This window comes from Zeus faber, assembly GCF_960531495.2.
Source record: "Zeus faber genome assembly, chromosome: 3".
NCBI lineage: Eukaryota > Metazoa > Chordata > Actinopteri > Zeiformes > Zeidae > Zeus > Zeus faber.
In genome coordinates this window covers 28,663,904-28,680,079 of record NC_137190.1, presented here as the reverse complement: position 1 = coordinate 28,680,079, position 16,176 = coordinate 28,663,904, and the positions used below count along the sequence as shown (strand labels likewise).

The 16,176-nt window shown below is 42.5% G+C and overlaps 1 pseudogene across 1 annotated transcript; it reads right to left on the bottom strand.

Annotated features, from left to right (window-relative positions):
- Positions 1-526: 526 nt before the first annotated feature.
- Positions 527-14,685, bottom strand: LOC307227875 (glycine amidinotransferase, mitochondrial-like; annotated as a pseudogene). The gene is made up of 8 exons: positions 14,678-14,685; positions 13,244-13,355; positions 3,953-4,148; positions 3,585-3,775; positions 2,178-2,301; positions 1,073-1,307; positions 728-844; positions 527-636 (listed from the first exon to the last, which is right to left on the bottom strand). The product of its transcript is annotated as a glycine amidinotransferase, mitochondrial-like (transcript).
- Positions 14,686-16,176: the final 1,491 nt, after the last annotated feature.

The following is a 16,176-nucleotide window of genomic DNA, read 5'->3' as shown; positions in this document are numbered from 1 at the left end:
TTGAATCTGCAGAGCTAGAAATGTTATGCCTAGATGAAGACTAAATGAATTTGTCCCCAAGATGCCATATGTTGCCATACAAGACAGAAGCATTGGGATAAAACACAAATGTCTCATGACTATTTAAAATTTATTCTGTTTAAAGAAGATTTTTGATTGTTGTAAAACATTCTGGTTATACAGTATATATGTTTGTGTGTGTGTGTGTGTGTGTGTGTGTGTGTGTATGTGTGTGTGTGTGTGTGTGTGTGTGTATATATAAAAATCGTGTATATATAGACATGGATCAGTTCCAAAACCTCAGGAATCAATCATATATATAATTGAGAACACAGATCACACATACAAACTAACATAAAAACAGCTGGTTGAAAACAGGCTGCCACACATCATCCACAGTGGTGTGTGGCAGATGGACAGGGTCTTTCATGTGTGCAGGGCATCACAACAAGGATTTATAAAGAGAATGAAACCCTAATTGAGGATTGCGCCTTAAAAGCTAAATATAACCTACTTTAAATGTATTTTAGAGGTAGGACTGCAGGGTCCCACGGCGACGGATATCTGTTGTCCAGCAATGGAAGCCTCCACCCAGGGAGTTGGCATGGCGCATGCTCACCTTGATGGGTTTGATACCTGTGGAAATGTAATTTTGGAGTATATTATCACACACACACATCGAAGAATGAGAGAGAGAGAATTAAAATGTTACAATATGTGCACTCACCAAGGTCTTCAAACATTTTATGAATCGTAGGTTCTTTGGTTTCAACCATAACACGCTTCTCATCCAGCATCAGTACATTCATGGACAGCCATTTAGAGGCCAACCACAATGGGTGATCTGCAAAAACAAAAACAATAATAATAATAATAATAATAATAACAATAATCATCATCATCATCATCAGAAGAAGAAGAAGAAGAAGAAGAAGAAGAAGAAGAAGAAGAAGAAGAAGAAGAAGAAGAAATAAATAATTGTAGTAGTAATAATAACAAAACTTGTCCTTTTTTTCAAACAATTAACTCGTAAAAACACACCTCACAAGAACATTTGTCTTCCATTACCCACCATCAGGCATCATGGGCATGGGCAGGGGAGGGGCAGCACAGCTTCGTATCTTATTCTCTTCTGTTCTCACCTGGTGACAAGGCCGGGTCGGGTTCGACAGCACCAGTCCTGGGCCAATGATGTTAAAAGTACCATCAATGTGCATGGGGCTGGGGTCATCAAAGGAGAGGGTGTGAACCTTGTAGGTTGGGGCCAGATGGCGACGCATCCATTCAATTCCCATATAGTTTGTGACCTGGAGATAAAGCCAAGGAGTTGGTGTGGGGAAGGAACACTCAACATGCAGTCAGCCCCTATAATCCTTGACAGCGCTGCATTAAAGATTTTCCATGGGTGTACCTTGATTACTGAATAACATGACCTACTGAGTATAGACAGAAACTATAAAGATGACAACAGGAATACTTCCCAGTGACCTATCTGTGGATATAGACAACAACTTAGGGCCTTGCCTCATCAATGAGCATCAAGCATCCTTTATTTATTTCTACTCTAAAAGAGAAAAGTGCATTATTATCCAATATCCACCTTGCAAATGAAGGTGAAACCAATCCAAATCACTGAACTCGGGGAAGCCCTCCTACCCAAACTCCCTATAGGAGCATTGGAATGATTTGACTTACTTATCAGTGGTATTGAACTTTTTCTTTTCGAGCCCCCCTCCCTCGGATCTCACATTCATTTGTGGCTTTTATTGACTAGTAAGGTGCACAACTAACGAAAAATGATCATAATAATAATGAAAACAAATTATGAAAGTAAATGAAAATATGATTTTTCTATGTGGTTTTTGTTTGTGTTAATTGTGTTACTTTCAATAAATTAAGGAAAATAGCAACCCCTTTCCCTCTTCCCATCCTTTCCCATTTAACAGAATACCCAGTGCACCATTTCTTATTTTTATTTTTATTTTTTTAATCATTCATTTCATCACGCTGCCTTGCAATTCCCCTGCACACAGCTAGGGGGCGCGCCCGAAATCAAACCTTAAATCCTTTATCTTTGTCTACATTAAGGCGTGATAATGGTAGCTAGATGAGACAGTGAGGTATGTCATGTTTGCAATAGAGAGGCTACCAGCCCACACCCACAGTGGTCTACATACCTGACTCCTCTGGGCAAACACATCCCTCCCAGCCCTGATGAAGTCGGCGGCATCGAAACAAGGTCACAAACTTCCCTTGGACAGCGGGCTTCTGTCTGTCCTCTGCCGTGCGCATGGAATATTCCTTGGAGGGCACAAGCAGGAATCAAATCAGCTCGAAAGAACTGTAACTGCTATCATCATTATCATCAGCCTTCCCTAGATACTCCTGATCTTCAAAAACCTACACAGCAGGGCTTATAGATTAAAAAGATAACGTTGCAGTCGAGTTATGTCCAGCAGTGGAATCAGATATGGTTACTGTAGTGGCAGTCGAACAACAAAAAAAAAGCCACTTGAGGGAATTTGAAGGCATTTCGAATACCTCTGCCATGGACGATGTGTTTGAAACTTTTTTTAAAATGTAGATTAGAGAACACCTGCAAAAGCTGGGTGAACTGCCAGACATAGACCAGGTTGACGTTTTAAAGAATATGACATCCTCTAATGTCAGAGGGGGCTGAATGGAGTTTTTTGAGATACAGTGGTACTTTGACTTATGAGTTTAATTTGTTCCGTGACAGAGCTCGTAATTCAATCTGCTGGTATAGCAAATCAATTTTACCCATTGAAATTAATTGAAATGCCATTAATCTGTTGCAGCCCCCAAAAAACCACTCCAATTTTTTTTTGTTACGTGTTTTTAAATAAGAAAAACGTATTTAGAAATAACAAATATTGTATAAAAACATAATAAAACACTATCACGCTATCTCCTGCGAGCTGCTTCTCCATCAACCACACCAACAGCAGATTCTCCATCTTTTCATGTACAGCAGTCCGCAGCTTAGACATTATTTTAATGCCCTTGGCTGGCGTAATACACTTTTTCCGCCTCCTTCTCATATCGTAGAAGTACTACGTTCGTACTGCCTCGCCAATTCCATCACACGCACACCTCACTCATGTTTTTCTATGCTTTCATGCTTTAACTCAATCGACATCATCCGCTTCTTCTTCTTAGCACTTACTTTCCCAGGACCCATGCTTAGAAAATTATTTTTGTGGCAAAATAATTGCACAAAAAGCACAAATTGCCAACTAGCCACGCCAACTAGCGGCGGCGTACCAGAAGCTCGCTCCCTGTAACTCACATTTTTGCTCGCAAATCAATACAAAAAATCGACGGAACGTCGGCTCGTAACTCCGAAAACTCGTATAGTGCACTCGTAAATCAAGGTACCACTGTATATTGTACTTTTCTTGGATTCCTAAACGGCTTTACGAAATGGGTTGAGATAATATCTGGTGAATGCAACATTAACAAATAGCCTTCTATCACTTTTCTTAAATCTGGCAAGGTGGTCAAAACAAACCCTCTTAGCTCTCTTCTCCTGTATGTAGATGGTTATTTGTGTTCTGCCATACCTGATCATACAGCTCATCAGCCATGGTGGGTTTGGGAGCAGTGGTCCATTTGGCACCTTTTCTGAAGTACTCCTTCATCAAGGGCCTGTAGGCGCGATATTCAAAGAAACGAGCCCTCCAGGCCATGGGAGCCTCAATGATTTCATTGCCCACGACCATGAGGATGTCTCTGGGCATGGCAGCGTACATGCCTGCAATCAGTTTGAATCATTTTAGAATGACAACACATCATTGAATATATAGTAGTATACATGCTTATACAAGTATACGTGCTATATGGATATTTACAATGCCTCAATTGTTCAGGTATTATGTGACCACAATACCTGATGTTGAAAACTGTATCAGCTTCATGCCCTGGTGTTTACCTGATGATGTGAAATCTGGAGTTTTGTATTCAAAAGAGCAGTCAATAGGCTCCAGCCTCCGAACGGTGACGCCCTCGAGACGCAGAACATTGCACAATTCCTCAACCTCAGCAACAGCTTTCTTCAGGTGTTCCTCTGGAAAAGATTTCCCTCCATTTTCTTGGTAGAAGGGCCAATATTTCTCAAATGTGTTAGCCTGTGGATGGTTACACAAATAAAGAAAATAACAAACACACAAAGTCATGCCATTGATGTTGAACTCAGGTTCTGAGCAACGTTTGTGTTGTACTGGTAGTACAGTGGTATTTAAACTGTCAGTCGCACCCTGACCCCCCTAGTGGGGCGAGGAGGAATTGCAAAGGGGCGCGGGAAAATGAAAGATTAAAAAAAAGAAGGAAAAATCTACATTCGTAATTACATTTCATGAGTTGATTTAAAGTTTCTAAATCTACTGCAAATAGTATCACTTAAAATAATACAATTAATTCATTATTATTAAATAATGATTTTATTAACTCATTTAATAATTTGTTGAGCCCTAGTTAGCCTGTGTGAATAGGCAATAAAGGCCACAAATGAATGTGACTGCTTGACCTTGTTTAATATAAACTACATTCGTTTACATATGGCACATTTTAAATTGTAACTTTTTGGGAGGGGGACAGGGGTAAGGGGACTGTCATGTCCTTGAAATCCAAGGGAAGGGGGCTCAACAAAAAATGTGGTAATACCACAGTACTAGTAAGTAAGATAGATTGATAATAGTCTGTTCCTCCAAATAAAACAACTAAAAACAGTGTGGGGATGGGGCAAGGAGGAAGGGGCACGACTCGTAGACTCATTAAGAGTATTTTCTGTGAGGGGGTGATCGGGAGAGATTCACAGAGAAACCGTCGCCATGAAGCACGATCTCGTTCCATACCCACATGTTTCATTCCGTAAGGAGAGGTAAAATTTAAACACACCGTTCTGCCACTTATCGCAGACACCGCATCACTGGCTGTCATATCGTCTGTACCATAGGAGAGGGAGACAGGTGCGTATGCGATTCGACTGCCAAAATTCTGAGTTGATTACAGCCCCAAAAAATAATAATCTAAAAACACACTATTTCTATTTGTTTTGATGGGAGAAACAGGGAACGCGAAGCTTGCAGCTCGAGCCACAGCTCAGCCGCTTGTGCAGAGGTGTTGGATCCTGTTGTGGTTAATTATTAACACAGAGAGGGGAGCATCTTGCGAGAAGATGGTCGCGGAAGTGAGTAGTGAGTGGAGACCCAACATGGCGGCGCCCTGCTACACTAACTAACGCACAGGTAGCTCCACCTCAGACAAAATAACAAAGCGAATTGCAAATAATATTTATATATATATATATAAAACAGGGAACACTGCACAAAACCAAAGTGGAGGACCTCGAGGATTCTATCGATTACACATACTTGATGGAAGACGACCAGGGCCGCAATAATACCGTGAAAAGGAAGAAGACCGACTAAGCAACGGACACAGACAATCTCATACCGGGTGCCGTAGAGGTTAGTGTCTTGGATGAGATGAACAAAAAGCTTGACATGCTCAGTCTGCTTCTCCGAGACATTACCGAGATCAATGCCAGTCTTGATTTCCTGCACCGCACGGTCGACGAGATGCAAAAAGACAATGCAGATCTAAAAACCTCCATTCACAGAGTTCATCGACTGGGTCCACGCTCCATCATTGCTAAGTTTGAACACTTCAAGCACAAGGAGCTGGTTAAAAGCAAAGGACGGGAGCTGAAAGGAACAGAGCTGGGCATGAACGATCAATTCCCCCGGGAGATCAGCAACTGTTGGAAGGTGCTGTATCCTGTCCTGAAGGAAAACAGGCAGAAGGGTAAACGCGTATCGATGGTTGTTGATAAATTATATATAGACGTCTGTTATACTGAGACTCCATCACACCCTGGTTATTCTGATCATAATGTATGTATTCTTGTAATTCTGGGAATTATATACTGCAAGATGTAGGAATAGGCATGCTATCTATGTCAGGATTTATAATATCGCTCACTCTCATCTCACCTTCCTAATTCCCTCTCCATACTCCTGTCATCATCTCACCTCCCTAATCCCTCTCTCCTTACTTCTCCTATCACTCTCACTCCATAATATCTTACACTTTATGTATGTCTAATCCAGTAATATTCTGTGTTTATCTTTGTCTACTTGTCATTTGTTTGTGTGGTTATGTATCCCTACAAACTTCCTACAATACTATGGCAGTGAAAAGGAATATAAATAGGAAACTCCAGACTTATCTTTGGGAAAGCATGGGAACGATAGTATAGCTATTGCCTTGGATGCACTGTGCCATCACCCCCTAACTAGCCTCAATGACACCCATTAAGTTTGTTAGTTGGAATGTGAGAGGCTTGGGCTCACCTGCTAAATGTAGCAAAATCCAAACTCACCTCACCAAGATGAACCCCAGCTTCTGTCTTCTGCATGAAACCCACCTCACTGCATCTGAGCATCTCAAATTCAAAGCTAAATGGGTTAATCAGATGTTTTACGTATCATTCAACTCAAAAAAAAGAGGTGTATCTATATTAATCAATAAGAGTATCCCATATCAAAACAAAACCACAATATCAGACCCAGAAGGGCGTTACATAATGATTAATGGGATTTTAGGTAACATCAAATTAAACATAGCTAATATTTATGGCCCCAATGAGGATGACACAAATTTCTTTCACAATATATTTTCAAAACTCTTAGAATTCTCTGAAACAATAATCATATTGGGAGGAGAATTCAACATAGTACTGGATCCAAATTTAGACCGTTCTCCAGCCAGAAATATTCCCAAATTCTGGCGTTCGTCGGACACTATAAAACAATATATGAATGATCTTGCTCTTGGGGATTGTTGGCGATCAAATAACCCACATTCTAGAGAATATACATATTTTTCACCACCCCACCAAAGTTTCTCTAGAATCAACCTTTTCTTGACAAGTAACTCCGCACTGTCCAAAATCACTAATCCAGAAATCCACCCTATTGTAATTTCCGATCACAGGCTGATTAGTTTCAACCTGATAAATGAAACAAACCAGAACTCTCCCGGCAGGTGGCGGTTTAACACCTCACTTTTGACAGATAAAGAATTTAACCATTTCTTTTCAAGAGAATGGACTTCCATCATTGAGCTGAATGACTCCCCAGAAAAATCACCATCCTTACTTTGGGAAACAGCTAAGGCAGTTCTAAGAGGTAGTATGATTTCATTCCCCACTCACAAGAAAAAGGACAAGGATGCCAAAATAAACTCGAACACCGACTAAAGGAGTTCCACTCCAAACAAGGCCACTCATCTTCTGAGCAAATCCGAAATGAGATCAGGACAATTACATCTCAACTTGAAACTATCATCCATCAAAAGACACAATTCCTTATGCAACGAACAAGAGCAAATTATTTTGAATTCAATGACAAATCAGGTAAATTTCTTGCCAATCAACTGAAACGTGATAGAGAAAAATCACTTATTACAGCCATCAAAGATTCACAGGGTAGAATAACATACTCTCCACAAGACATCAATAACATATTTTGAGACTTTTAGAATAACCTATATCACTCGGATAATGAATCAAATATATCAAACATTTCCTCATTCCTTGATGATATTGACCTTCCTAAACTTTCGATGGAGCAGGCTACCCCCTGAGATCAACCACTCACTCTTGAAGAACTCAGAAAAGCACTCTTCTTTATGCCCAACAATAAATCACCTGGATCAGATGGCTACCCAATGGAATTCAATGAACACTTGTGGCCACTTATATCCCCATTATTTATCAGAATAGTTACAGAGGTCAAGTCAACCTCCACCATGGCTCCGCACATGAATACTGCTCTCATTTCGGTTTTGCTCAAACCCAAAAAGGACCCAACCTTCACCTCCAGTTACAGACCCATGAGCCTTATTAATTGCGACCTTAAGATTATAAGTAAAACACTAACCAACAGAATTGAAAAAGTAATTCCATTTATAATTCACTCAGATCAAACGGGCTTTGTCAAAGGCAGACACTCATCCAGCAATAGGCATCATTTATTCAGTCTGATGAGCATATCTAAAAGGAACAACTTTAATACTATCATTGCCTCTTTGGATGCCGAAAAAGCATTTGATAGAGTTAATTGGACATATTTATTTTCAATCCTTAACAAATTTGGCTTTAGAGAGTCCCTCATTCAATGGATCAGAATCCTCTACAACTCTCCATCTGCTTCTGTCATCACCAATGGTTACACTTCACAGCGGTTCACTCTACAACGCGGCACAAGACAAGGATGTCCCCTCTCCCCTTTACTATTCGCCATCTTTATTGAACCCCTCGTGGCGGCTATCCATCAAAGCAGTAATATTGTAGGCATACAAACAGGAAACTCTGTTCACAAAATCAGTTTGTATGCAGACGATATCCTGTTGTACATACGGAACCCAATATCATCCCTACCGGAGTTGTTCAATCTTATATCTAAATTCTCAGCTATCTCAGACTATTTAATAAATTGGACTAAAACCACTCATTGGGGGGGGGACTGTAATGCTGCAACCCAGAAACTTCACTTAACCATCACAACGGGCAATATTAGATACCTTGGTATTGATATCTCCCCCAATCTAGATTTGTTTACCCTTAACTTCACTCCATTGCTCAAATCCATTGAGAAGACCTCATTCTAAGGAACAACCTACCCATCTCACCAATTGGTAGGATAGCAGAAGTGAAAATGAATATACTTCCAAAAATAAACTATATATTTTCAATGACCCCAGTGCAACCAACAGTACATTGGTTTAATACTCTCGACTCAATAGTCAACACATTTTATTGGAAATACAAGAAACCGAGATTTAAACTGTGAAGACCTAGCAGCCCCAAACTGTAACTATTAAATGGTTACAACCAGAGCAACAATTGGTCCATGGATGGCGAGACATTGAACAATCTGAATGTCAGGAGTTATCATTATCCGATCTCCCATTCCTTACTGAATCGATAAGGAAACATAATTGCTTTAAAAACCCATTCATTGCAAGAACTCTGTCAGCCTGGTGGAAATTCCTCAAACTCAGTGGTCACACTCTATCTCCAAACAAATTCACACAAATCTGGCACAACCCAGATTTCTTGGTTAAAAACAGACCAATAATCTTCAGGTCTTGGAAAAGACAAGGAATTACTCATCTGGAACACATTTTTGAAAACAATTTGCTTATATCCTTCCCAACCTTAACCCAAAGGTAAAATATCGGTGGCCACGGCTTCCTTCAATTCCTTGCATTACAGCAGTCTCTAAAAATTAAAATCAAATTGACGAACAACATCCTACTACCACCTGAAGTGATTGAACATCTCACTCATATCAGTCACTTGAAAAATCCCTTTTCCAAAATGTACAAACTTTTATTAAAAAGAGATGACACCTTATCTTTACCTACAATGAAATGGGAAACAGCCCACTGATATCAACCTGTGGAAGCTTATTTGCCACAACACCTTTTCTATGGCCCTCAACTCCAAAATGCTACTCATCCAATATAAGATTTTGCACAGAGACCATATCACGGAACACAAAATGTTCCAGATGGGTTTTGTGGATGAAGACATTTGCTCTCACTGTTCCCTTGATACCAGTTATGACTACTTTCATGCCTTCTGGCTCTGCCCACCTATCCTAGCATTCTGGACCAACATCACCAAGAAGCTATCAACCCTTCTGGTTCGCAGCATTCCATTCTCCCCGTCTATATGTCTTCTCGGTGACCTCTGCTCAGTCGATCCACCACTGAAACACCACCAACCCATTTTGATCGCCTTAACAATGGCCAAGAAAACAATATTACTCAATTGGAAAAAGAGAGATAATCTCACCACATCCCAATGGTTGCAGTTATTAATATATTAATTAATTAATAATAATTATATCTCAATGGAAAAACTATCGGCAATATCCCAAAACAATGTTGATTCATTTAATGAAATATGGGCTACTGTTATCACTGACATAACTCCATCATTTAATACTTGAGTATCCTAAGTCGGTGCAATGTCGTTGTGCTTTGAGGCATTTGGGGGTCCTCCTGGTCCGCCAGGGCTCCGCAGTTGGGTGGATGCCTGGGCGGCTCTAGGGGTATCTGTGGTGCGTGGGTCTGTGTTCCTGGGGGATCCCGGGGCCCCATGGGGGAGTTGAGTAGTCTGGGTGGTGGCGCCCGCTCCATTACATGAGTTGAGCTGGCCTGTCTCCGGGGGTGGGGGATGGGGGGACGTGCTCCCTGGGAGTACCTGCAGCTGGTGTCCGTGTGTAGGTTCCGGGCGTGGTTGTGGGTTCTGGGTCTCGGGTTGGGGGCGGGAGGTGTGGGTCACTGGTTCGGTTCTCGGGCCCCGTGGTCAGCGGGTCCTTCTGTGTCCCGTGCGGGGGGTGGCCCGTCGTGCTGGGGCTGGTTAGGCGTTCCGTCCGGTCCTGTCAATTTGAGTCCTGAACCTGGCTGGCTGTGCTAGGCGCGGGCCTCACCATGTGGCCTGCTTCGTGTGGGGCTGTTTCCCATCATCACACCGGGCTGGCGAGGTACCTGCCCTCTGACGCTCTCGGTGCACGGGGCGCTCAACGCTGGGCGGTTGGGCTGTGGGTGGGGGTGCCGTCTGCCCTCCTCTGTTCTATAGTCTGTACGCCCTGCGCCCTTGGCTGATCGCTGTAGGTTGGCTGCCACCAGGTACAGGAGGTGGGCGCACTGGGGCGCAGTTGGGTCCGAGGGGAGGGGGTCTGCGTGGTTGCTCCCTGGCCTGCTGTGCCCCTGGATCGATCCAGTCACGACTTGCTTATCTCTCCCAGTGCCAAAACTCATTCTGAGCACATACACCACACAATAGACTGAGGGCTTGCGGGATGGGCGGGGTGCAGGGTTTGTGGGTGGGGATGCGGCGGGCAGCTGCCATCTTGCCTGTCACACTCCTACCCAAGCGTGCTTCTCGTCCGTCCCAAAATTTGAATCCCACTCACATTAGCTGAGAACACATACACTGGCACACCAATCCTACTCCGAACAACACTCCATCGGACCAGGGTCTGCGGGACAGGACCGGTGCGAGTGATTCTGGTTCGATTCGCCTGAAGGACTTGCAACCCCAACCCAGCATTTTAAACTCTACATTGAGCACTGGGTTTTTTATTTTTATTTTTTTCCGGGGTGGCCGGTCGCTGGCAGGTTGGTGTGGGGGCGTGGTTGGCCGGGGGGCCTCCCTGCCTTGCTGAAGTCCTGACAGCTTGCGCCAGGTGGTTTGGGATGTGTTGCGACATTGCTTTCCTGGGGCCTTAGGGTGTCCACAGGGCTGGGGAGTTCGGGGGGGCTTCAGGGCCCCTTCCACTGCTTGGAGGCACCGCGACATATTACTGACCTTCTACACCAGAACCAATGGGGATAAGTTATGTACATTCACCAATCGACATTTCTCTCACACACACACACACACACACACACACACACACACACACACACACACACACACACACACACACACACACACACACACACACACACACACCCTCCTGGTAGCATTCCTCTCCTTTCCTCTCTCAATAACTACTGTAATGACAGGAAGAGATCACATGACCAGTTGTAGATCCAGTTTTCCTGGACCGAATTCACTGTTTTTCATCCATGTTGTCATCCAATTTTCATGTTTTGTGTAAATGTGGTTTGTTTCTATGTTTATTTGTCTCACCGTGGTGATTCTCCCCCCAAAAATGATAAATAGTTCTCCAAAGAGGGGGGTTGGTGGTTGTTCTCTATAACCAAAAAGCTGTGCTCTTGTCATTCTACAGGTCATTCACAGGACAGAGTTATTGCAGCAGTATATACAATAATTATTAACACCCACATGACAAGAAACCGATTACATGGTATACTAAACCACCAATATTTAAGGTATATGTATTAAAAAACCTTTAAAAAAAAAAGTATGCTATAAACCCCAAAAAAGGGAAGTAATAAAAAAACAGAAAGAACTTCAGTGTTCTACAAAAACAGGCCTAAACAGAATACCAGCATAATACAGTTGAAACAAAGAAACAGGTCAAGGTCATGAAAAGGGAATATGCCCGTTTACGTACTCCTCACTTAACCACCTACCAGTTCAATAACCATTCAGACTTAGGAACAGCTCTCTGAGCAGTCAGTACTGTACACTGCATACAATACCGCGGCGTGCGCGCTGTGTCTCAGCAACAAACATCTCATTGCGATCACCGTTCTCAGTCTCAGTCTTGTTCAGGAACTCTGTCAGTATTCACTACACTGGAGTTTGCAATTGCTAAGCCCCCTTACCATGCGATAACATGGGTCCATGCTTTTCGACCAATTTGCTTAACAACCTGGTTGTCGGAACAGAACTTGGTCGTTAAGTCAGGAGTACCTGTACATGGTGCGGGTGTTCCAGGAACCATGGAGAAAAAAAATCTCTTCCAGGAAAGGAGAGGGTGCTCAGTAACAGGACTGTGATTTGTTCACACTCCACAAGACTGTGATTGTTTTTTTAGGAACCACCCCCAAAAGGAGAAGCTGCCCAGTAACGACTAAAACTAAGACTAAGACTGTGATTGGTTCACACCCCACAAGACCTGGGAGAAACCCTCTTGACTATGATTTGTTCCCTCAGGAGCAGAGAGAAACTCCCTAGTAACAGGACTATGATTGGTTGCTAGCACTGAAAGGGGCAGGACATATAATAGGAGAAGAAAACATCTTGGGTATATAAAAGATCAGTTTTTTAGTTGGGCTCGGGAGCCCCTCTCACTGTTTATTGCTGTACTTGACTCTGGGATACACAATTTTTCGTATCAGACTCTGCTTGCTTCCAGTGTTCTTTCTTCCAAGTTTTTGAGGCCAAAGCAGATAAAAACATCGTCCAGAGATCCAGACTTTTTACCGGCCCGGGTCTGGACCTTTTTGGTCATGACAATCCAATCCATATGGCAATGAGCCTTGTGTAGTTTTGAATTTACCACCGGGGATTATCTTATCTTATCTTATCTGCTTGAGCCATTGGTGACATTTCAAATTTATAGCATTCCAGTCACCTGTGAAATGTCAAGGGTGTAACTTTTTTTTATATACATTTATGGCCAGAAGAAGCCTGTTTAATAAGGAAAAGGTGAGTAAAACCGCTGTAATAAGCACTTTGTCAATGTGCACAGAAAATTAAAGGCAGTACTTTCCCCGCACTATGACCTACTTTGACTTCCACACTGAAGGGAGGCACACAAGCATTTTCGGCACGGCCCACAATGATTTCCTCCAGTGGGTCCCACTCATTGTAGGCACAGACAGGGCATTCCTCTTTTTTCCTCCAAAAGAAAATATTCAACCACTCCTTGTCATTTTTGTTCAAAGAACTCGTGTATCAGGTTTTCTCTAGGTGGCAGTAGAGAGAAAGGAATGTCCTTCTTCCTTTCACAGGAAGTAGTAAAAGAAGAAGAGCGCTAGACAGCAACCATGGCTGCAGGCACAGCTTGTTTGTGGTGAGGAGGAATAGAGCAGTGCAGGGATGATGCAAACTATAGTTCATGATACATTTTTTAGTTGAATACACGTCTTATTCAGCTATATAATCTTCACAAATAAACACCACTTTTATGATTTTTGAAGCGTGAATGCCATCGGCAGAAGTTAAAAGCTGACGTGAGGCTATAACGGAACTACCGCACGGTGGCATGACTTCAACTTCACCACCACTAAGCTTCCAACTTGCTAAGCTTCCATGTCCATAATAAGAAGAATAAATACATTGTAATAATTTACCTCAAATGTATTTTAAGAAAAAAAAAAAATTACCTTAAGCTGTAATTTTGTTAACAGGGTTGTACTTTGAGAGTGACATCTCAGTCAACATATCAATATCAGTGAAATTGTTAGGGGGTATGCAGAGTGAACCCAGGTGCAGAGAACAAGGCAGAGGCGGCAAAAATAGAGGTTTACTCAAAACAAGTACAAAAACTGGGCAAAAACAAATACGTCTCGGGAGCTTGGAACAAGAGCGTTGTCATGAGGTCAGACAAACTCAAGCCTGAGCGCCCGAGGACACAAACGACAGGGTCTAAATAGGGACGACCAAACGAGACACAGGTGAAACATCTCACCTAATGAGGCAGGGTAATCAGGAACAGAAATAGGTGAAGCAGAGCAACCTTGAAAAGGCAGTACTGGCGGCATCTAGTGGCTGATGCTGGTAGGACCCGGGCGAACCCTGACAGAAATTACAGAAAAAGGAATGAGATAACGGACATTACCTCTACCCACGGCAGTTCAGATGATGCTACTTCCCTTTGAACATGTTGAATAAGGGTTTTTTTTTATACATTTTGTGGCCACCGTCCACCTTGTTCAGAGGACAACCTTACCACCTTTTGGTCAACTGAACAACATAGACCATAAATTGCCTTTTTGAATCATTGAACCTTTTTCAGCCCAATGACCCCTTGGTAGATGAGACAGAACAGATTTGTATAAATTTTTTGTTGCATTGTAAGCCTGACCCATAATAAAATATTTATAATACCTTATTAACATACTCAGTTGTGATGCTTATGGTTCCTGTGTGTTTTTATTTCCGCTAGCTACCTGCTTGCAAGAAAGAAAAAAGGTAAACACAACTAAGAGACTGTCCCACCCCGTCATCATGGAGAGACAGTGCTAGAGAGCAGCATTCCACGGCAGATGCTGTCGCCTCCAACCACACCCACATACTGTAGTGCACATGCGGAAGGAGTTAGCCAGGGCCAAAGGAGGCCAAACTATTCTATTCTATCATATGAAATACTTCTTGAACAGTGTTGAGAAATTTTTACTTTTCATTTTGAGAGGCAAAGTTCAGATAAAGATTCAATTTCCCTCATGACGGACATGATGAAATAATAGGGCAGGACATCATTGGGTCATTCACATCTAGCAAGAGGTCATCTGCATAAAGTGACACCCGATACTGAAATACATACATTACTAACACCTTATTCCTCGTAGCTGAGGGGATGCCTTCAGTGCAATAGAGAGTGGTAAGGACATCCTTGACGTTAAAGGGAAATATGGGGAGAGTAATGTGTCCAACCCAGGAAATGTATTAAAATGTATTTATTTCCATTCTTTCTTTTCCCCTTTTTGTTTGAATCCGAGGTTTCAAGTAGGTGTGGGCGGACTGGTACCAAAAGTATCGATACTCCCGATACTTTGTCTAGTTTTGAAGATCGATTCTAGCATCAATAGGATCAATACCAAATAAGGGATCAGTTTCGCTCTCCAAAATAAGTAAAATTGCTTGTTTTTTTTATTCCATGTATACATTTTCTCACTTGCGCTTGCTTAGTGTCCGTCACTGCTAGCGTGGTGAACAGGAGATCCTTTCCTCACATACTTTACGTGAACGCCAACACGCCCTAACACCCTTGTTGGAGTGCAGTGCCACGCATGGCAACTTAACCCCCAACCCCCCACCCTAATCTAGCCCTGGTATTACATGTTATCGGATTGAAACCAAATTTTGCTGTATTTCCTACCCCAGCCCTTTCACAGAACCATGTGGTCAATGACAAAATGAGGCCTTGCCGAGAACCGTGTGCTTGATTTGATTCGTGTTTCGGAGAGTAGATACAGAAGTGAGGATGTTGCGAAGAGCAGCAAGTATTTTCTTTTGGAGAAAAGCCTTTTGCGAAAGTAGACAAAGTTTTTTGTGCTTTGAATTGACATCTCCCAATCAATAGAACAGCAATAGATTACTCACTGGTAGAGGAACTGCTATTATTGCTCTATGACACAAGGTCCTAGCTGTTCATTGTCATGCAGTAGAACACAATGGAACAGCTTGTTTTTCAAAATAAAAACCTCTCTCTCTCTCTTTCTCTCTCTCTCTCTTTCTCTCCCCCCAGGGCCCCTAGTGCTCACTTCCTTAAATCAGGCCTTGAGTAATTAATCTATTAGGTTGTTAGTTGTTAGTAGTAGCAGTAAAGTTATTAGTTGGCCTTGATTAGATTAAGGCCAACTTGTCAGCAAGCCAGACTGGAAGATCCTGAACTGGAAGATTGTTGGCAGGTCTGATGACTCTCTCTCTCTCACACACACACACACACACACACACACACACACACACACACACACACACACACACACACACACACA